Source organism: Oryx dammah, unplaced genomic scaffold, assembly GCF_014754425.2.
Source record: "Oryx dammah isolate SB20612 unplaced genomic scaffold, SCBI_Odam_1.1 HiC_scaffold_4, whole genome shotgun sequence".
Taxonomy (NCBI): Eukaryota; Metazoa; Chordata; class Mammalia; order Artiodactyla; family Bovidae; genus Oryx; species Oryx dammah.
This window is the reverse complement of record NW_024070188.1, coordinates 32,332,140-32,355,254: the sequence shown is the minus strand read 5'-3', so window position 1 is coordinate 32,355,254 and position 23,115 is coordinate 32,332,140. Positions and strand designations below refer to the sequence as shown.

At 40.1% G+C, this 23,115-nt stretch overlaps 1 protein-coding gene across 2 annotated transcripts in view; it reads right to left on the bottom strand.

The window, feature by feature from the left end:
• The window catches only part of BVES (blood vessel epicardial substance), a 50,847-nt gene extending 42,493 nt beyond the window's left edge, over positions 1-8,354 (bottom strand). The window contains exon 1 of one of the 2 annotated variants that reach the window (XM_040239110.1): positions 8,233-8,354. The gene's annotated coding sequence lies outside the window, so the exon portion shown is untranslated. Of the gene's footprint in view, positions 1-6,406; positions 6,474-8,232 lie in introns of those variants that run through there. The other variant, XM_040239111.1, reaches the window with a different exon arrangement.
• Positions 8,355-23,115: the final 14,761 nt, after the last annotated feature.

Sequence of the window (23,115 nt, the reverse complement as noted above, 5' to 3'; positions counted from 1 at the left end):
CTTGTTATTTACTATTTGAAGGCTTAGGATGTTTTGTTGTTGATTAGTCACTAAGTCATGTCTGACTCTTTGTAACCCCATGGACTGCAGCCTGTCAGGCTCCTATGCCCAGGTAATTTTCCAGGCAAGAAAATGGGAGTAGCATGATATTTCCTACTCCAGGTGTTTGATCCCGACCTAGGGATCAAACCTGCACTTTTTGCATCTCCTGCATTGGCAGGTGGATTCTTCACCGCTGATGCCGTTGTTAATCACTGTACCATATATACGTATAGACTGCATTATCATATTGTTGTTCAGTCACTAAGTCATGTCTAACTCTTTGTGACCCCTTGCACTGTAGCACTCCAGTCTCCTCTGTCCTCTACTCTCTCCTGCTGCTGCTGCTCCTGAGTCACTTCTGGGTTTGCTCAAATTCACGTCCATTGAGTCGGTAATGCTGTCTAACCAGCTCATCCTCTACTGCCCCCTTCTCCTTTTGCCTTCAGTCTTTCCCAGCATCAGGGTCTTTTCCAGTGAGTCAGTGCTTCCCATCAGGTGGCCAAAGTATTGGAGATCCAGCTTCAGTATCAGTCCTTCCAATGAATATTCAGGGTTGATTTCCTTTAAGATGGCCAGCTTTGATCTCCTTGCAGACCAAGAGACTCTCAAGAGTCTTCTCCAGCACCACAATTCAATATCATCAATTCTTTGGTGCTCAGCCTTCTTCATGGATCAACTCTCACATCCATACATGACTACTGGAAAAACCATAGCTTTGACTAGATGGACCTTTGTCCGCAATGTGATATCTCTTTTTTTTAATACACTGTCTAGGTTTATCATAGCTTTCCTTCCAAGGAGCAAGCATCTTTTAATTTCATGGCTGCAGTCACAATCTGCAGTGATTTTGGAGCCCAAGAAAATAAGACCTGTCACTGCTTCCACTTTTCTGCCTCTATTTGCCATGAAGTTATGGAACCAGATGCCATGATGTTCGTTTTTTGAATGTTGAATTTTAAGCCTGCTTTTTCACTCTTCTCTTTCACCCTCATCATGAGGCTGTTTACTTCCTCCATATTTTCTGCCATTAGAGTCATACCATCTGCAGATTGTTGATATTTCTGAGGTTGTTGATATTTCTCCTGGCAATCTTAATTCCAGCCTGTGATTCATTCAGCCTGGTGTTTCATATGATGTACTTTGCATATAAGTTAAATAAGCAGGGTGACAATACGCAGCCTTGATGTACTCCTTTCCCAAATTTGAACCATGTCTGGTTCTAACTGTTGCTTCTTCAGCTGCATACAGGTTTCTCAGGAGACAGGGCAGGTGGTCTAGTATTCCCATCTTTTGAAGAATTTTCCACAGTTTGTTGTCATCCATACAGTCAAAGGCTTTAGTGTAGTCAATGAAGCAAAAGTAGATGTTTTTCTGGAACGCCCTTGCTTTCACCATGATTCCAGTGAATGTTGGCAATTTGAGCTCTGGTTCCTCTGCCTCTTTGAAACCCAGCTTGTATATCTAGAAGTTCTTGGTTCACATACTGCAGAAGCCTAGCTTGAAGAATTTTGAGTATAGCCTTGTGAACATGTGAAATGAATGCGACTGTACAATAGTTTGAACATTCTTTGCTGTGCTGTGCTTAGTCACTCAGCCGTGTTCGACTCTGCAATCCCATGGACTGTAGCCCACCAGGCTCCTCTGTGCATGGGGAATCTCCAGGCAAGAATACCGAAATAGGTTACCATGCCCTCCTCCAGGGGATATTCCCAACCCAGGGGTCAAACCCAGGTTTCCCGCACTGCAGGTGGATTCTTTACCGTCTGAGCCACAAGGGAAGCCCAAACATTCTTTGGCATTGCCCTTCTTTGGGTTTGGAATGAAAACTGACCTTTACCTGTCCTGTGACCACTGCTGAGTTTTTAAAAATTGATGAAATACTGAGTAGAGCACTTTAATAGCACTATCTTTTAGGATTTAAATAACTCAGCTGAAAACCTGTCACCTCCACTAGCTTTGTTTGTAGTAATGCTTTGTATAGAGTTGACATCACATTCTAGGATGTCTGGCTTTAAGTGAGTCACCACACCACTGTGGTTATCCAAGTCATTAAGACCTTTTCTGTAATGTTCTTCTGTGTATTCTTGCCACCTCTTTTTAATCTTTTCTGCTTCTGTTAGGTCCTTACCATTTCAGTCCTTTATTGTGCCCACCATTGCATGAAAGCTGGAATCAAGATTGCCGGGAGAAATATCAATAAACTCAGATATGCAAATGACATCACCCTTATGGCAGAAAGTGAAAGGCACTAAAGAGCCTCTTGATGAAACTAAAGAGAGAGTGAAAAAGCTGGCTTAAAACTCAACATTCAGAAAACTAAGATCATGGCATCCGGTTCCATCATTCCATGGCAAATAGATGGAGAAACAATGGAAACAGTGATAGACTTCATTTTCTTGGGTTCCAAAATCATTGCAGATGGGACTGCAGCCATGATATCAAAAAACTGTTACTCCTTGAAAGAAAAGCTATGACCAACCTAGACAGTATATTAAAAAACAGAGTCATTACTTTGCCAACAAAGATCCATCTAGTCAAAGGTATAGTTTTTCCAGTGGTCATGTATAGATGTGAGAGTTGAACCATAAAGAAAACTGAGCACCAAAGAATTGATGCTTTTGAACTGTGGTGTTGGAGGAGACTCTTGAGAGTCCCCAGTCAGTCCTAAAGGAAATTCATTTCAGTGTCTGTTTTTGCAACCCCATGAACCACAGCACACCAGGCCTCCCTGTGCATCAGCAACTCCCAGAGTCCACCCAAACCCATGTCCATTGTGTCGGTGATGCCATCTAACAATCTCATCCTCTGTCATCCCCTTCTCCTCCTGCCCTCAATCTTTCCCAGCATCAGGGTCTTTTCAAATGAATCAACTCTTCTCATGAGTTTCAGCTTCAGCATCAGTCCTTCGAATGAACACCCAGGACTGATCTCCTTTAGAATGGACTGGTTGGATCTCTTTGCAATCCAAGGGACTCTCCAGTCTTCTCCAACACCACAGTTCAAAAGCATCAATTCTTCAGCACTCAGCTTTCTTTACAGTCCAACTTTCACATCCATACATGACCACTGGAAAAACCATAGCCTTGACTAGATGGACCTTTGCTGACAAAATAATGTTTCTGCTTTTCAATATGCTGTCTAGGTTGGTCATAACTTTCCTTCCAAGGAGTAAGTGTCTTTTAATTTCATGGCTGCAATCACCATTTGCAGTGATTTTGGAAACCCCAAAAATAAAGTCTGACACTGTTTCCACTGTTTCTCAATCTATTTCCCATGAAGTGATGGGACCGGATGCCATGATCTTCGTTTTCTGAATGTTGAGCTTTAAGCCAACTTTTTTACTCTCCTCTTTCACTTTCAGCAAGAGGCCCTTTAGTTCTTCTTCACTTTCTGCCATAAGGGTGGTGTCATCTGCATATCTGAGGGTTATTGATATTTCTCCCGGCAATCTTGATTCCAGCTTGTGCTTCCTCCAGCCCAGCATTTCTCATGATGTACTCTGCATATAAGTTAAATAAGCAGGGTGACAATATATAGCCTTGACATACTCCTTTTCCTATTTGGAACCAGTCTGTTGTTCCATGTCCTGAATATTTATTGGAAGGACTGATACAGAAGCTGAAGCTCCAATACTTTGGCCACCTGATACAAAGAACTGACTCACTGGAAACGACCCTAATGCTGGGCAAAATTGAAGGCAGAAGGAGAAGGGGACAAGAGATGATGAGATGGTTGGATGGCATAACTGACTTGATGGACATGAGTCTGAGCAAGCTCCAGGAGTTGGTGATGGACAGGGAAGCCTGGCGAGCTGCAGTCCATGGGGTTGCAAAGAGTTGGACATGACTGAGTGACTGAACTGAACTTGCATGAAATGTTCCCTTAATATCTCCAATTTTCTTGAGATCTCTAGTCTCTCTTATTCTGTTTTCCTCTATTTCTCTGCATTGTTCATTTAAGAAGACTTTTTTTTTTTTTATCTTGCTTTGCTATTCTCTGGAACTCTGCATTCAGTTGGGTATATCTTTCCCTTTCTCCTTTGCCTTTTGCTCCTCTTCTTTCCTCAGCTGTTTGAAAAGCCTCCTCAGAATACCACTTTGCCATCTTGTATTTCTCTTTCTTTGGGATGGTTTTGGTCCCTGCCTCCTGTACAATGTTATGAACCTCCATCCATAGCTCTTCAGGCACTCTCTCTACCAGACCTAATCCCTTGAATCTATTTGTCACTTCCACTGTATAATCATAAGGGATTTGATTTAGGTCATATCTGAATGGCCTAATGGTTTTGCCTACTTGCTTCAGCTGAAGCCTGAATTTTGCAATAGGGAGCCCATGATCTGAGCAACAGTCAGCTCTAGGTCTTGTTTTTGCTGAATATATACAGCATCTCCATCTTTGACTGCAAAGAACATAATCAGTCTGATTTTGGTATTGACCATCTGGTGATGTCCATGTGTAGAGTCCTCCCTTGGGTTGTTGGAAAAGGGTGTTTGCTCTGACTAGCATGTCCTCCTGACAAAACCCTGTTAACTTTTGCCCTGCTTCATTTTGTACTCCAAGGCCAAACATGCCTGTTATTCCAGATATCTCGACTTCTTACTTTTGCATTCCAATCCCCTATGATGAAAAGGACATTTTTTTTTTGGTGTTAGTTCTAAGCGTTGTAGGTCTTCATAGAACCAGTTAACTTTAGTGGCCCTGCACAGCATGGCTAATAGCTTCACTGAGTTACACAAGCACCTTCGCCATGATAAGGCTGTGCTCCATGAAGAAGACATTAACATATACACACATAATAACTATATTACTGTAGTCATTTATATATACAGAGAGTTAACATTTACTCCTTTAACCTTCTAATTTAAAAATTTACTTTCTTTCTCATAAAAATTCTGGTTAGAAAGATCTCACAAATTGAAAAGTAATAAACTTCCAGGTTCTTTATATGTAGGAGGGGTCATGAGTATGCATTCGACTATTTAATATTAGAATCAGTAGTAAATACATTTCAAATAAAATACACTTTGCACATGTTTACATAAACCTTAACACAAAATGCCACTACGATCAGTCTTCTCTGGTACTTTAAAAATACTATTATTAATTATACAAATTGGTCCCTGACAAAAACTATGTAGATTTACAGAATAAGTGAATTATTATGTTTCAGGGAAAGAATTCCAAATGGAGACCCAAAACATATTAAAAATTTCATTTAAAAATATGAATTTCCTTCCAATAAGTTCACACAATAAGCCATATGTTTCCATTTCTTTCATCATACTGAAGTAAAGGTTTCAGGTGGCAGAATGAATTGGTATCAGGTTGGCCGTTTTTCAAGGATGTTATTAATACATTAATGTGAAAGAATTCCACATCTCTTAAGATAATAGAAAAATATGCATGCCTAAATTTACAAACAGTAAATAAACAAGTCAAAGATCTCGTCTCATAGTTCTAAAACAGTTCATACATATAAGAAATAGTTGACTTAGATATTGATTTGCTGAAAAAAAGGAAAGAAATAATAAAAATTCAACTACTTTTTAATTGACATATACTTGATGTACAATATTATATGTTACAAGCGTATGATACAGTGATTCACAATTTTTAAAGGTTATTCTCCATTTATAGTTATAAAATACTGGCTATAGTTCTGTGTTGTTGTATAATATATACTTGTAGCTTATTTTATTTACAATAGCTTATACCTCTTAATCCTCTACTTTCCAGGGAGAGGGAGGGATGATTTGAGAGAATGGCACTGAAACATGTATAATATCGTATAAGAAACGAATCGCCAGTCTAGGTTCGATGCAGGATACAGGATGCTTGGGGCTGGTGCACTGGGATGACCCAGAGCGATGGTACAGGGAGGGAGGTGGGAGGGGGGTTCAGGATTGGGAACACGTGTACACCCGTGCCAGATTCATGTTGATCTATGGCAAAACCAATACAATATTGTAAAGTAATTAACCTCCAATTAAAATAAATAAATTTAAATTAAAAAAAATAAATGTTTGAATCAATAAAAATATAAGCTTATTAAGATGGTGGAATCAAGAACCAAATCAGAATTAATCTCACAATTTTTTCAAGAGGGAGAATTATATTAAATGTCCTCTGCCTATGCATTAGTATCATATAAGCTAAAATTAACTGCCATTTCTACTGCATTTTAGAATGTGTTTTCATTTCCATTGTCCCATTTGTTCCTCAAATTACCCTATGTTCCCTACAAGACAGACTATGTCATATTCATCTAGGTATATCCAAGCCTAGTCTCTGTAGAGAATGCCAGAGGCAGAGGTGAAAGCCATACATAAGGTACACAAAAATGACAAACACTTTTAGAAATTACCTTTCAGTCTCCCCAAGCCTAGTAGTAACGGCAGAAGAGTGCCAAGCCTTCCCAAGGTTGAGAGTCAGGTTCTGTACTATAAGCTCCAGGAAAGCCAACCTAAGTAAGAGAAAGTCACTTCTGCTCTTTGGGTGGGTTTCTTCCTGGGAATTGAGACAACTGGACTAGATGGTCATCGAAACCTTTTCAAGTTTTAATAGCCTGTGGCTCTAATAGAGATTTACACAGTTAATTAATACACATTCTCTCTCACATCCACATGATTATACCTGTATTGTCAATTAATCCACTGTAATTCAATTTCAGGCTTTTAAAAGTTCTCTAAGTGGAAATAAAAGTATCAATTTATGGTCAAGAAAAATGACAGGAAAACTATGATCTACTAACCCAAGAACCAAGGACACAGTAACATGGATTTTTAAAAGGTGAGTTAATCCTATAACATATTTTGATGTAGCACACCTTATTAAATATATAGTTAATAACTTAATAACTATATAGTTATTAACATACGATTCATTTGACTTGTATATTTATATGTCTACTATTTATCTATAGGTCTACTATTTACCTGTGTATACTTATCTATATGTCTATTTTGAAATGCCAGTGATCTACTGTCAGCAAATATTGATAGGATCTTGCCGGTTTCAATTTCTTTTGACTACTACCTAATGGATTCATGTGGCTTACACTGAATTATCCTTAAGCAGAGAATGCACGGGTCTAACGGAGAGAGGTTAGACTGGTAAAATGATAAGCATTCACATTAATTCTGACTAAATCAAGAGGAATTTTCTTTCTTGTATTAGTTTCCTTGGAGTCTAATTTCTTAAATTCCCTCTTCTAGTAAAGTCCTGTTGATCTGTTGGTTTTCAAATAGGTGTGTGCAGGGATCAGTAGCTAGATGGTGAAACTAAGCTTAATCTTTTGCCAAACTGCAGAAATGTAAAAGGTTACAACAATGAGCAAAAGTTGTGCTCCTAGGCTGGCTCAATTCATTCCATAATCCTAACTGAACCTTTGTTTATTTTCGGAATGGTAAAGGGCGTTATGTTACTAAGTCTTTTCGCACTTACTCCTGCTTCAAAAGCCAGCAGTTTCTGGGACTTGTCTGGCCGACAATCGGTTTCCCAAAGCCTCCGAAAACGATGGAGAGAGGGCGCGGGTGGATCACCGGTCCCCTATCCATCTGCACTCCCCAGGCGCCCGGCTCACCTCGCTCCTCAAAGAGGAAAGGCCATATCAACTCTTCTTGGTCCGAAGCTCTCGGGCCCAAGGGGTGTGCAGTGAGCGCCCTGACTCACCTCGCATTCCCAGCGGCACTCCAGGGCGGGCGACACGGTGCGCCCGGCTGCGCGCTGCCTACGCGTGGGACCCGGAGGCCCTACAGGGGGTGAGGAAGAGCGGTACTGGGTTCGCGGGTGGGGAGCCCAGGGAGCGTGGCGGGGAGTGGAGAGGCTGAGCTCACCCAGGGCTTACGGGCAGCAGACCGCGGGACCGGGCACCCGATGGGGCCAGGGCACCCGAGGACGCTGGCATTGCCAGACTCGAGTGGCAGGTTTGTGAGCGTGCTGTCCAGACCCCGGGTGAAGGGCGGCTTCCAAGGACAGGGAACCCCACGAGGGCGCGGCCAGAGAGGAGAGGGCGGGGTTCCCAGTGGTCCGGGGCACGGAGATCCCGCAGCCACCGCCCGTGAGGACAAAGTTGCTCCCAGCGGTGCAGGGATCTAACTTTCACTTCCCGATTTAGCCTAGAGAGCGCGAGCCTGCAAATAACCCGGCGCCCTGGGGGAGCCCGAGGCAGCTGTTCCTCTCGCTCCTTACCTGGCTCGTCCCTGGCGCGGAGCCCGGGCGGCGCTGGCCAAAGTTTGGGGCAGCAGCGGCGGCCGAGGGGGACACAGACTTGGCCACCCGACGGGCGCGCGACGCGAAAACCTCAGCCGATCCCGGGCTGAGATGCTGCTCCTTGGGTGCCGGGTCCGGCGCCGGCAGCGGCTTTGACTAAAATAGGCATCGCGGCAGCTGCGGCTGGGGTTGGGGCCGCACCGCGCACGCGCCCGGCGTCCCTGCGCCCCCCGGCGGGCGGAGTCCCCGGCCTCGGCCAGGATTCCCTTCTCGGCTCTTGCAACTCCGCTGCCGCGTCGGCACAAGTGTGGTCTGTTTGAAACACCCGCTTTTTCTTTTCTGGTTTCCTCTCTCTTTCTGGGTTCTGCCCTTGTTTGGGCACGAGTGAGGGGCGGGCAACATCTTGGGGCCAGCGGCGTAGGTTGTTCATCCTCATGGGGATAACTCGAAGCGGTCGGGTCCCAGGAGGGAGAAGAATCAGGAGAAGAAATGAAAACTAGAATCATTTCCCCACAAAGTCGCATAACTCCTTTCTGGGATAGTCGCTCGCATCTGAGCACAAGGCGGAAGGACCTGGAGAGCGCACAACTCTGGAGTCTGAGCCTGGAGGCGGAGCTGGGGGTTTGGTCCCCACCGTCGCGGACGCGGGATGGCGCCCTCGAGGGAGCCGGCCCTGCTGCTGCTTGGGGGGCCACGCGGGAGATTTCGACACCAGCCACTGTTTTGTTTCCATCGAAAGAAGGTACTGATCTGAAATTTACATTTCCGTGGCAACGCCTGGCCTCCACTGTAGGCGAAGCTCCACCCGAATTTGCCGCCTGAATTTGGCAGATTCGGGACCCCTAATTTGAAAAGCCAGGTAATGAAAGTATGCCCCAATCAGTCTTTACTGTTTATAGAGGACAACTGTTTGGGGTAAGAAATGCTAGGCATATTAATGAAAAATAGGTACAGGGGAGGAGTTGGAGGACAAAAGGGGAATATTAGCTGGGCATTCACAGTTTCCACCCCAAGTGTTCCATTGACTGACAGAGTTTGTGCCGATTATTAAAGTGTGAGGTCTTTCATGTGTGCCAAACATGCTCCAAAGACCACGGGTACATTTTAAAGTGACTACTTGGGTGTGGACCCTTGCCAGCTGTCTCTAGTGGAGAAGCAGTGCCGCATCTTCTTCAAGAACATGGCTCAGAGTGCCGCAAAGACCAGGTTTGAATCCTGCCTCTACCACCAGCCAGCTGTATGGCCTTGGGGAAGTTACTTAGCTTTTCTGTGCCTCAGTTTCCTCTTTTATACCTAGGGGATGATGATGATGATGATTGCACCTGTCTCAGGACTGTTTGGAAGACCAACTGATTTAATATGCATAAAAGGCTTAGTATGTAATACAGAGCAAGTTCTGTGTGTATGGCTACATATTCTACTTATAGACCTCCTTCTCTAATATGTTTGAAATTTGCTGTATCTATCCAAAATTTATTTTCAGGGCTACTTCTTCAGAGTCTGCTTCTTTGTAGATGCACTGCTAGCGATTTTGGTAGCTACCGCTACATGCAGTTTAAGATGTAGGTTTAATCGTAAATGCACACAAAAGTTTTGCATGGATAATCATTGGAGAATGGCTTATAGTAATGAACACTGGAAATAACCTAAATTCTAGTCATAGGGGACTAAGTAAATTTTAGGTCATCCTAACAATTAGCTATAATTGTTCTATGCAGCTATTAAAAATAATTCATAGAAAGATATTAGAGACATAATAATATCTGCAAATTATACAGAACAGGGGTCGGTAAACTTTGGCCCAGATACCCAGCCAACTACCCATCTAAAATAGTTTTTACATTTTTTAATGGTTGACATCATCTAAAGAAGATTTCATGATGTGAAAATTATATGAAATTCAAGCACAGTCTTCATAAAGTTTAATTGGAACCCAGTCAGCTCATTAATTCATGACTGCTTTTGGGCTATATTGAAGAGTTGTGATAGAAACTATACGATCTTGCAGAGCCTACAGTTTTTACTATCTGGTTCTTTGCTGAAAAAGTTTACTTCCCCTCGATATAGAGTGTACTTTGTGCCAGGCACTTTTATAAGTGGATGTAAGTAGCTATGTAAAGCCACTGAATCCTCATGATGGACTCTATGAAGTAGTTACTATTATTATCTTCATTTTGTGGATGGGAAACTGAGGTAACAGAGAGGTCGAGTAGGCTGCTCAGGGTCACACAGCTAATGAGGAGCTGGGCCATGATGTGAACCAGGCAGGCTAATTCTGGAGTTTATGCTCCTGTCCACTACCTATGCAGTTCCTGCCAACTTCTGTCACTGCCTACACTGCCTCCCATAAAAAGATGTTAAATAGAAAAAGGCAAGTTACAAGAGTGTGAAGAACATTACAAATCACCCAGGATGTTAAAGTACTTATATTTCTTACCTCAGGGTACTGAGGTTGTAGATGAGTTTTCTTTTTTTCCTCCTCTTCTCTCTCCCTCTCTCTCCTTCCTTTCGTTTTCATCTTCATTCATCCTCCAGCCTCTCCTGCCCCTCCTCCTGCTGCTGCTTCTGTTAAATTTTCTATGATTATTATGTTAAAATTTAAACACATACTTACTAAAATAGAGCCCAGGTTCTGGCTTTTGCATACTGGAATGGCAGACTCCAGAGGTGTAGTTATGGAGTCAGCTGTTACAAGACATTCTCACTCCTTACATAAAAAGATAAGATGTCTGCGAGGCAATCATGTCAAGATTGCATACTTTTATGAAAAGAGTACTGCATTTGATATCATCAAACTTGAGTCTTGATAGAGCCTGTTTTCTTGGAGTCTGTGTTCCACAGAACAGTTAGACTGAATTTAACTCATCTCCCTCACTATACCCTGTCTAAGGATTCAAAGCATAATTTTATTTTTAAATTTCTTTTTGTTGATATATGAATACCAGCTCTATAAAATTAGAAATAGAATTCTAGACATGAAAACTCAGGTTTGGGAGTGCTCTAGTCTCCCTGGTCTCCTTCTGCTGGTCATGGAAAGGTCAGATTGAAGGATTCTGAGCACTGTGTGAAAACAAATATGATGCAGAAGGGTAGCTTGCACAGAAATGTAGAATGAAAGGATATGAGGCATAAGTAGCAAAATGTAGGGAAACCTGTCTCCTCTGCAAAAGCTCTGGCTAGTACAGGTTGGATTGATATAAATAATTATTTCTACCTTTATTTCTCTATGGGCATCATAATCTGCTTTTATCATTTGAACAAAACCTTGATGAAGTTTAAAAGTTCAGATAGAATAAGTTTCATGAAAATAAATCAAGACCTGAGGAAGTCACTGGTTTTAAAATTATGTAGCATTACCTTCCTTACCTCTATCTGCCCTTGGTTACATTGGTGTAGACTTTCTTTCAAATGTTACTCCTAACTGCATGAGGGTCATAGCTTCTGGTATGGTCTCATGGTAGACAGTTCTGATCAGCAATTAAACAGTAATTTGGTTAAAGTCTTTCTTTTTTAGTAAAGTAATTTAATAAAGTTTTTATTTTATTGAAGTATAGTTGATTTACAGTGTGTTAGTTTCTGGTGCACAGCAAAGTGATTCAGTTTTACACACACACACACACACACACACACTCTTTTTCATATTTTTTCCATTATGGTTTATTACAGGTTGTTGAATATAGCTCCCTAGGTTATACAGTAAGGCCTTTTGGTTTATCCATTCTATATGTAATAGTTTGCATCTGCTAATCCCAAATTCCCAATCCATTCCTCCTGCTCCTCCCCTGCAGCCACTGTCTACAAATCTGTTTCTATTTGATAGGTAAGTTTATTTGTGTCATATTGTAGGTTATACATATAAGTGATACGATGTAGTATTTGTCTTTCTCTTTCTGACTTCATTTAGTATGATAATCTCTAGGTCCATCCATGTTGCTGCGAATGGCATAATTCCACTCCTTTTATGGCCTACCAGTATTCCATTGTGCGATCTATGGCACATCTTCTTTATGTATTCATCTGTCAGTGGACATTTAGTTTTTTTCTGGGTTTTAGCTATTGTAAATAGTGCTGCTGTGAACATAGGGATGCATGGACCTCTTTGAATTACTTTTGTCCAGATATATGCCCAGGTGTGGGATTTCTGGATCATATGGCAACTCTATTTTTAGCTTCTTGCTGTGGCTGCTGCTGCTGCTGCTAAGTCGCTTCAGTCGTGTCTGACTCTTTGCGACCCCGTAGACGGCAGCCCACCAGGCTCCCCCGTCCCTGGGATTCTCCAGGCAAGAACACTGGAGTGGGTTGCCATTTCCTTCTCCAACGCGTGAAAGTGAAAAGTGAAAGTGAAGACACTCAGTCGTGTCCGACCCTTCGCGGCCCCATGGACCGCAGCCCCCCAGGCTCCCCCGTCCCTGGGATTCTCTGGGCGAGAACACTGGCGTGGGCCGCCACTGTCTCCTCCTAAGCCTCTTGAGGAACCTCTATATTGCTTTTTCTGTAATGGCTGCACCAATTTACATTCCCACCAGCACTGTAGGATGGTTCCCTTTGATTAGATTCTTTCTGTACTTAAGCTCATTAAATATTACATTAACTCTTCCATTGACCAGTTTGAAAACCAACCTCACTAACTGTTTTTTAAATTTATTTTCCTTTTTAAAACGATAATAGACTTGGTTTTGTTAGAGCAGTTTTAGGTTCACAGACGATTAAGCCGATAGTGCAGAAAGCTCTTATATACCCCTTTCTCCTTTGCTCAGTTTCCCCTGCTGTTAACATCTTGCATTGCTGTTGTTCAGTCCCTCGGTCCTGACTCTTTGTGACCTCATGGACTGCAGCACGCCAGGCTTCCCTGTCCTGCTCTGTCTCCCAGAGTTTGCTCAAACTCATGTCCATTGAATTGGTGATGCCATCCAACCATCTCATCCGCTGTTGTCCCCATCTCCTGCATGCTGTTTTTCCAAGCATCAGGGTCTTTTCCATTGAGTAGGCTCTTCTCATGAGCTGGCCAAAGTATTGGAGCTTCAGCTTCAGCAGTAGTCCTTCCTGTAAATATTCAGGGCTGCTTTCCTTTATGATTGACTGGTTGGATCTCCTTGCAGTTCAAGGGACTCTCAAGAGTCTTCTCCACACCACAATTCAAAAGCATCAGTTCTTCAGCACTCAGCCTTCTTATGGCCCAAATCTCACATCCATACAGGACTGCTGGAAAAACCGTAGCTTTGACTACATGGACCGGTGTCAGCCAAGTCGTGTCTCTGCTTTTAATATGCTGTCTAGGTTTGTCATAGCCTTTCTTCCAAGGACCAAGCGTCTTTTAATTTCATGGCTGCAGTCACCATCTGCAGTGATTTTGGAGCCCAAGAAAATAAAGTCTGTCATTGTTTCCATTGTTTCCCCATCTGTATGCCATGAAGTGATGGGACCATATGCCATGGCCCTTAGTTTTTTTAATGTTGAGTTTTAAGCCAGCTTTTTCACTCTCCTCTTTCACCTTCATCAAGAGGCTCTTTAGATCCTCTTTGCTTTCTGTGATTAGAGTGGTGCCACCTGCATATCTGAGGTTATTGATATTTCTCCCGGCAGTCTTGATTCCAGCTTGTGCTTCATCCAGCCTAGCATTTCTCATGATGTGCTTGCTCTACATATAAGTTAAATAAGCAGGGTGACAGTATACAGCCTTGATGGACTCCTTTCCCAATTTGGAACCAGTCTGTTGTTCCATGTTCGGTTCTAACTATTGCTTCTTGACCTGCATACAGGTTTCTCAGTAGGTAGGCAAGGTGGTCTGGTATTTCAATCTCTTTCAGAATTTTCCACAGTTTGTTGTGATCGACGCAGTCAAAGGCTTTAGCATAGTCAGTGAAGCAGAATTAGATGTTTTTCTGGAACTCTCTTGCTTTTTCTATGATCCAGCTGATCTTGGCAATTTGATCTCTGGTTCCTCTGCCTTTTCTAAATCCAACTTGTACAGCCAGAAGTTCTTGGTTCATGTACTGTTGAAGCCTAGCTTGGAGGATTTTGAGCATGACCTTGCTTAGCATGTGAAATGAGTGCAATTGTACAATAGTTTGAACATTCTTTGGCATTACCCTTCTTTTGTATTGGAATGAAAACTGACCTTTTCCAGTCCTCTGACCAATGCTGAGTTTTCCAAATTTGTTGGCATATTAAGTGCAGTACTTTAACAGCATCATCTTTTAGCATTTGAAATAACTCAGCTGGAATTCCATCACTTCCACCAGCTTTGTTGGTAGTGATGCTTCCTAAGGCCTACTTGACTTCACACTCCAGGATGTCTGCCTCTAGGTGAGTGATCACACCATCATGTTTATCTGGGTCATTAAGATCTTTTTTGTATAGTTCTTCTGTGTATTCTTGCCACCTCTTCTTCACCTCTTCTACTTCTGTGCTTTATTGTGCCTATCTTTGCATGAAATGTTCCCTTGATATCTCTAATTTTCTTGAAGAGATCTCTAGTCTTTCCCATTCTATGGTTTTCCTCTATTTTCTTTGCACTGATCACTGAGGAAAACTTTCTTATCTCTCCTTGCTATTCTTTGGAACTCTGCATTCAAATGGGTATATCTTTCCTTTTCTACTTTGCCTTTTGCTTCTCTTCTTTTTTCAGCAATTTGTAAGGCCTCCTCAGACAACCATTTTGCCTTTTTGCATATCTTTTTCTTGGGATGGTTTTGTTCAATGCCTCCTGTACAATGTTATGAACCTCCTTCCATAGTTCTCTGTCTATCAGATCTAATCCCTTGAGTCTTATTTGTCACTTTCACTGTATAATTGTAAGGGATTTGATTTAGGTCATACCTGAATGGCCTAGTGGTTTTCTCTACTTTCTTCAATTTAAGTCTGAATTTTGCAATAATGATTTTGGATTTTAGCCAGGTGTGTTTTCTGCTTTTTACATTGACTCAGTTGGTTAATTTTTTTCAGGTTATACACTGAACAAATGTTTTATATCTTGGCTAAATAAAAAACAGGAAATAACAAAGCAAAAGGGTATAATCTTCCATATCACTGTTGCAACCCAAAGGCCCACAGTCTAAAACAGTGGCTAAATATTGCTAATACTCCATTCTGGGAGGAGTTCCCTAAAAAGTTGAATTATACTTTGTTCATTGAACAATGAGCTTTTACCCGAAGGGTTCAACCCTTAAAAGAAACAAAACCTAACTGAAACTCAAAAAAGTGACCCAGTACTTTAAGAGAACAGTGAATTATAAGAGTATGGTATTTGGAATTAGCAGCTGAATTTGAATCATGGTTTTACATTTAGTAAACTGAGTAAATTCAGATCATTTATTAAATTTTTCTGAGCTAAATTGCTTGTTTGTAAAACTTCAAAGGTAATTCTTAGTTGACAGAATATTTGGAAATTCTAATCTTTAGAATTAAAGTTTTTTAAAATGCCTCCCTTCCCTGGGGGTCCAGTGTTTAAGACTCTGCACTTTTCACACCAGGGGCTTAGGTTCAGTCCCTGGCTGGGGAACTAAGATCCACATGCCTGTCATGCGGCGTGGCTGAAAATACGAGAAAATGAGTGTGGCATCCATCTTTTGATAGCTTAATGGTACACCTTTTTACCCCACTTACAGTGCCCTGCACATGGCACACAGTCAATAAGAATGATTAGCATTCTCATCATCAAAATTCCTTGATGAGATGGTTGAAATACTCTGTGAACATATAAAATGCAGATGTAGTTTCGTCTTCAGTGTCATTGGCCTGCTTTAATAACTGAAACATAGCATATACAAGACCTAGAGATTTCAAACAAAATTGCAAGACTTTGACTCATGCTAAAATATCTGGTGGTTTGGGATTTCCTCAGAATAGCCAGAAATGAGATATTGGCTTCAGAAGCAAATTCATAAAATATGTACTAGAACAGATTCTAGTAACTAGGCACTTAGAGAACTAAGTTACAGTAGTTCACTGTGTGGGCATTGACAGAAATGTGCACACAGCGACTCTAGGCAGAAACTAGAACCCTTGATACTCCCTCTGTCTGTTTTTCCTTACATAACTTTCCTTCTAAAACAGCAGAGTTGCATTTGTGAATTATTTGTTTTAAATATTAAAATAACAAAGGCCATAGATGAAGCGTTTAATAGGATTTCCTAATCTCTCAGAAAGTTACTTCCAAAAGAAGAATTTATTATAAGTAACTAAGCATAACAGAATAGTGATTTTTTTTTTTAAGTGTGAAGAGAGAATCAGAGAAATATCAAAATCACAGTCAAATCCCAAAGAAGCCTCAAGGCCTGGCCTGTGTTGGATCCTTAAAACAGAAATGGATTCCTCCCAGACAGATCTCCCACAAGTGCAGTTTCAAAAATCTGGCAAACAGCCACTGCCAAGACCTCTCTTGTGTTTTGTTCTTTCCCTTTGGGGAATTTCTAGAAAATGATAGACCCTTTGAAGCCTGTCTATGAATCCCATGGTAATTACCTTTACTTCTAGAGAAGAGAAATGCTACAACCCCGAGGATGATACTTCTAAAACTACTGTTTTTAGTGTATAAGTAACTTTTTATATGAATAATTAATTTGGTGATTAGAAAGGAAAAGTTGTTAATGATAGAAAAACAGCTTATAGCAATTCTTAATGTGTAATTTGAATGTATAGATAAGATTTTGATTGAAAGTAAAGCCAGGGAATGACTTTTGATCTGTATCTAGTGAAAGCGAAGCTTTTAGTCATAGAATTTCTACTGAGCACTATCATTCTGTTATGTAATTAATCCTCAAAAAAGCCTGGTTTTGGAGGCCTGATAACAGCCAGCCCAGTAATTGACATTGGCTAGAAACAAAAACCCAAAGCAACATATTATAAAGATGGAATAATAAAATAAAGTTGAGAATAATGATGCTGTCATCTGGCGTTAATTGATGTGCAAAAGCACTCAGAGTTCCCAAGAGAAAAGAAGTATTTAAATGCAAATTTTTATTATTATGACTACTTAAATTGTTGTAATAAATTCATGAAAATAAGACACCTCACTAGCTGATGCATATATAAAACCTAATAAAATATTTATGAGCCACATACCAGCAGCTTTATCATTTGTCATAAAAAATGATATAATTTTTTTTAGTCCAAGAACAAGCATATTTGGTAAAACTTAGGACTGCAGAAAATGATGACAGTGATGTTTGGCTTGAAAACTACAGAGAACCTCACACACTTACATAGAAAAAAAAAAGGTCATGATTTGAAAAGATAGATTTTGCAGGCATTGAGTCTCTTTAGAGTAGGGGAGGAATGGAACTCCTTGGTTAGCACATTTCCCAACAGAACATCATTTTGGTTTATATGCCATATACAAAACTATTCCTATGCAGTTTTACTGCATGCTACAACTTAGGGATTTCTTAATCGTTTTTATATCAACTATACCACTGTAAATTATCTAAAGAGAAGTGTAATGAATATAAGCTCAGAAAATGGCACCTGGGAGCAGCAGAACATTCTAACATGAGTCAGGAAATCTTATAGATGATATCATATGACTGTTTAATGAATAAATAACATTTCTAATACCTAGATAATTGATGTTGAGTAGGAAAATATCTAGTAGAAAATGTTAGTATTAATGACCGTTATAAGATGCCATATGATGAAGTCATTAAAATACCTTGGCATTTAGTACTGAAATTATTAATGGCTTAACATGTTAGCATGTGTTACCATGTGTTTTAAAGTGATATTACAGAAGTGGGTTCCCCAGAACAGTTTGTACCTCTATTGTGGCTTTTATTACTTGCTCCATTTTATATGTTTATGTACAAGCCTTGTTTTTCCTTCCATTTTGTAAGTTTCTGGTGGGTAAAGGTGTGTCTAATTTATCTTTCATGTCTCCATGGTACTTATGTTAGCTGATAGAATACTTTCATTTGCTTTCAAGTATTATCTTCCAATAGAAGAACTACTGAATATTTTTAAAATGGTATTTTACAACCTAAATTGCTATGAATGGTGGATATAGCAAAATAAATAATCCTGCTATCTTTCTAATGAAATATTAATAAAATAACACTTAATATTCTACTAGATTGAAAATGACTTTATTCAAACTATGATGACCTCTCCACTATAATAGCGACCCTTCTCTCCCTGCCCACCCTCACTCTCCCCATCACTATCTTCCTACCCCCTGCCCACTTACCATCTAGTTGATTTATGCTGAAACGGGAACATATATGCATATATAAAACATAATAAAATATTTTATTAGGTGGAAAAGTTAGGTTTGGAAGGTAGAAAAGATAGGTTTGGAAGGTGAGAAAAAGTGATGTTAACCCTGAGATGCTCATTCCTTTAGAAACATTAAATGGTCTGAATGGTGGCACATGCCTGGGGTCAGAAAGTAGTAGTAGTGGGGGAGCACAGAGAGCTCAATGTCAAAGGCAACTGGAGGACACTGGGGGCCCCCATCCCAGAGGCCAAGTTGCCAAGCAGCATTGCCATCAATCCAAGGAGGACTCATAGGACACGAAGAGAATGAAGCAGCCCTCCTGCTGTGCCCTGATATCTTATAAATTTGCCCCTGCACCTCCTGGAGCAAGAAGAGAAACTCAGAAAGACTATGAGTTCATTTTAAATGGTTATTTAAGATGGGAAGAAGTTACTTTTTAAGTGGTTGTTGTTGTTCAGTTGCCCAGTTGTGTCTGACTCTTTGCAACCCCATGGATTATAGCATGCCAGGCCTCCCTGTCCCTCACCATCCACCGGAATTTGCCCAGGTTCTTCAGCTTCAGCATCAGTTCTTCCAGTGAATATTCAGGGTTGATCTCCCTTAAGATTGACTGGTTTGATCTCCTTGTGGCCAAGGGTTTTAAGTATATTTTGGTAGGGTCAAGTATATTTTGCCATCACTGGGAAGAGGAGGTGAGAGCAGGATGAAATCAATTGACAAGTTGAAGGAAAGGTGTGTTTTCCACATGTCTGATCAATGTCTCTTCAGTTTACACTTGCTATATATTTTATTCATTTTTTTCCAAAAAAAATAACAATAATGAGCACTTGCTATATACTAAGCACTAGACCAGGGTAACTTTTCACAGAAAAATATAATTATAGTTAGAGTATGGAGATTGGCTTTAGGTGAGGTCACAGTTACACATTTTTGAGAAAAATATAGTAGTAGTAGTGGGGGAGACCGGTTATATTATTTATTATTTTAAATGGAATTCCTTATAGGGAGCACAGTAATCTATTGCATGCTACCGGCACAGAAGTCTCTAAGCTAAATCTGCGTGCAGTTTTTCAGTCCAAAGAATGATCTTGGAGCCTGAAAACCAATAACTGCATCCTGAACAAGTGCTATTCAACTCTCTTCAACGATATTGGGAAGAAAAATGTGACTTTGAAAGTCATTTAGAGGAATACCAGTTCTGTCTCATACAGAGAAAATGACATACAGAAAAAATGACGTTATTGCAAATCTTACATTTTGTTTCATAACAAAATCATTGATAGCACTGCATCAAGTCAAATTAAAAGGGGGATTCACTGTCAAAATTCAGATATGGATTCAAGAACAGATGCAATTACTTTCCTTGTACTCAGCAAATATTTACAAAGCAGCTGCCATGTGCCAGGCACTGGTTCCCAAATGGTAAGCAAGATGTAGACTAGCAGGGGAGTATAAAAACAGAATTCCTTTTCTCAGAAAAATAGACATTATGCTTGTATATCAGCTAAACTTTTATCTCAGATGAACTGAGTTATTTCCCACTTCAGATATATTCCGTGATCTTCAGAAACCCCAACTTACTTCACATCAAAAAATATCCTCTCTGACTTGGGGACCTTGCTAGCTACCGTTTGAAAAAACTTCCGTTTACAGAGTTTCATTGTACATGAGATTTTATCCCATCTTAGGAAAGAGAGAGAAATAGCACCGCAAGGAACACTGAATTAGTTTACCTGGAATATAAGTAGGGGAGATGGCCTGAGATAAGAAACCCTTCTCAGTAAAATTTCATGAAATGAAACTGGACGGATTCAGAGTTTAAAGAATTTATTTAAACAGCATCAAAGAAGCTTGGCCATGTTTTCTTATTATATAAAGTTATAGCCATTTTAACATTAAAGTTACGTTTAATTGCACTTTTTTTGCTCGCAAACCACATTTGAGCTCAAGGTAGTCGCTGATGATTTAGAAGAAGGTTCACATTTGGCTGATGTTCCCCATACTGTCACTAAATAATTCAGCAGATGTGTAACTAGCGTTTTGGCTTTAAGTTTTCTTTCAGTTCCAACTGGGGGCATTTTACTTCTCTCAGGTCACTTAGTAGCACTGTGGCCAGTGTAGCATGGAAAACACAAGGACACTGATTTGGAGGAACTGGCTTGAGTTGAGTGTCACCATTCACTGTGATTCAGCCTCTCTAATCTTTTTTTAGCCTGCTTTTAAAACTCTTCTCCATTATGGTTTATTATAGAATATTGAATATAGTTCCCTGTGCTGTACAGTAGGACCTTGTTGTTTATTTACTTAATATATAATAGTTTGTATCTGCTAATCTTAGGCTCCCAATTTATCCCTCCCCCATCCCCCTTCCCCTTTGGTAACTATAAGGTGGTTTTCTATGTTTGTGAGTCTGTTTCTGTTTCAAAAGATAGGTTCATTGGTATCATATTTTAGATTCTACATATAAGTAATATCAGATAGTAACTGTCTGTCTTTCTAACTTACTCCACTTAGTATGATAATCTCTAAATCCATCATGTTGCTACAGATTGCATTAATCATTCTTTATGAGTAATATTCCATTGTATATATGTATATTCCACATTTTCTTTATCCACCTGTTGATGGACATTTAGGTAAGCTTCCATGAATTGGCTATCGTGAATAGTGCTGCTGTGAGCATCGGGTTGCATGTATTTTTTCAAATTGGAGTTTTCTCCAGATGTGTGCCCAGGAGTGGGATTGCAGGGTCATATGGTAGCGCTGTTTTCAGTTTTTTAAGGAACCTCCATACTGTTCTCCATAGTGGCTATACCAATTTACGTACCCACCAACAGTGGAGGAGGGCTCCCTTTTCTTCACATTCTCTCTAGCATTTATTATTTGTAGATTTTTTGATGATGGTGATTCTGATGAGTGTGAGGTGACATCTCATTGTAATTTTGATTTGCATTTCTCTAACAATTAAGAATGCTGAGTATCTTTGTATGTGGTTATTGGCCATCTGTATGTCTTCTTTGGAAAAATGTCTATTTCTGCCCATCTTTCTGGATTGGGTTTATTTTTTTTTTGTTACTGAGTTGTGTGAGCTGTTTGTATATTTTGGAAATTAAACCCTTGCTCGTCACATCATTTGAAAATATTCTCTAAGTTCTCTCTTCATTTTGTTTCTGGTTTCCTTTGCTGTGCAATAACTTATGAGTTTGATTGCAACCTTTCTAATCTTTATCATAAAGTGGAATTCTTCAAAGGAACAAGCAAATGAGACCTTGTGTACATGCATGTGTTGTGAACTATAAAGCATTAAGTAGAGGTAAGATATTATTTTGTAATTAAATAATTTGGGAGATAAATTTATAAGAGAGGCAATCTCAAGTTCGATGACCTAAAATATCTGGTGTTAAGTCAAGTGAAGGTAAAAGTTCTACTATAAAATTATGTAGAAATAAATATTTTTGGAATCCTATAAATAAAATTATGTTTATTAAGATCACCAAGGCTTGAATTGAAAGGGAGTACAGGGAAAAATTATAGTTCAGAACACAAATGATCTGTTCTGAGGGGCAAAAAAAGTTCCCTGTCAATCTTTAATAGCTAGCAGGTTTTAAAGCTAGTCAAATTTAGCATAATAATAAAACTTCATTATGTTGAAACCATGCTGATATCATATGCAAATGTACAATCCAGCATTAAAATGATGGAAATACTCATAGTGCGGTGACCAAGTGCTGAAGTAACTACTATTTCATTCTTGCTACATCTTTTCATTCCTGTAAGACTTTTGAACTTGAAACATAGTTAAATCAAATTAAACCTGTATTTTACTATAATAGGTCCATATGTTGTTGATATTTGCATTTTATTGATATTTATATTAACTTTTGATAGGTTGAAGAAAAATCATGGAATTAGGTCCATTGACTTCTCAAATTTGTGTAAAAACTGTCTTTCACTAAAAATAATGTTAATTTGGGAACACCATTTCTGAAGATTTATTTCTTCGATTACCATAGGCAACATAATGGAACATGGAACCTAGTTTGAAAGTGCAATCCAATGGCACACATATTTAGCCTTTGGTCAAACCAGGGGACTCAAGTACATAGTGTTGTATGGAATGGCTCTTATATTTAATACAGTGTCTAAGTAGTCTGTTTTTTATATGGCTCTTGCCAGCTTAGTTGAGGGATTTCACCTTGTAACTGCTTTGTCAAATCAATTCTGTTCTTCTGGTTCTACGCAGTGTAACAGTATGACATCTGAAGCTTACTCAGATGAGCAGAGAGCAAACGAATTTCCTTCTGTTCCTCTGTTGAAGGAAAGAGAAAATTCTTCCCCCTCTGAATGCTGAGCGCATCATACTATTCTTTATGGTAGATACATGTCAGCATTGTGAGTTCCTGAGGGTACAGAGCCAGGGAAAATCCCACTGGTCCCTTTTCATATTTGCACAAAGGTCAGATCAGCTTAGAAAGTCTAGCTCTGCCCCACATCCTGCCCCGAGAGGGTGGGAAGCTTCCAAACATCGAAGTGACCTAAGCTGTGTAACTGGGGCCTGCAGCCTCTGGGAACTGGTCTTGGTGACTGGGGTGAGAGTGTTTATGGGTGCATTTTAAGCCAGAGACCCACCTTTTCCCCTTCAGGCTACTTCT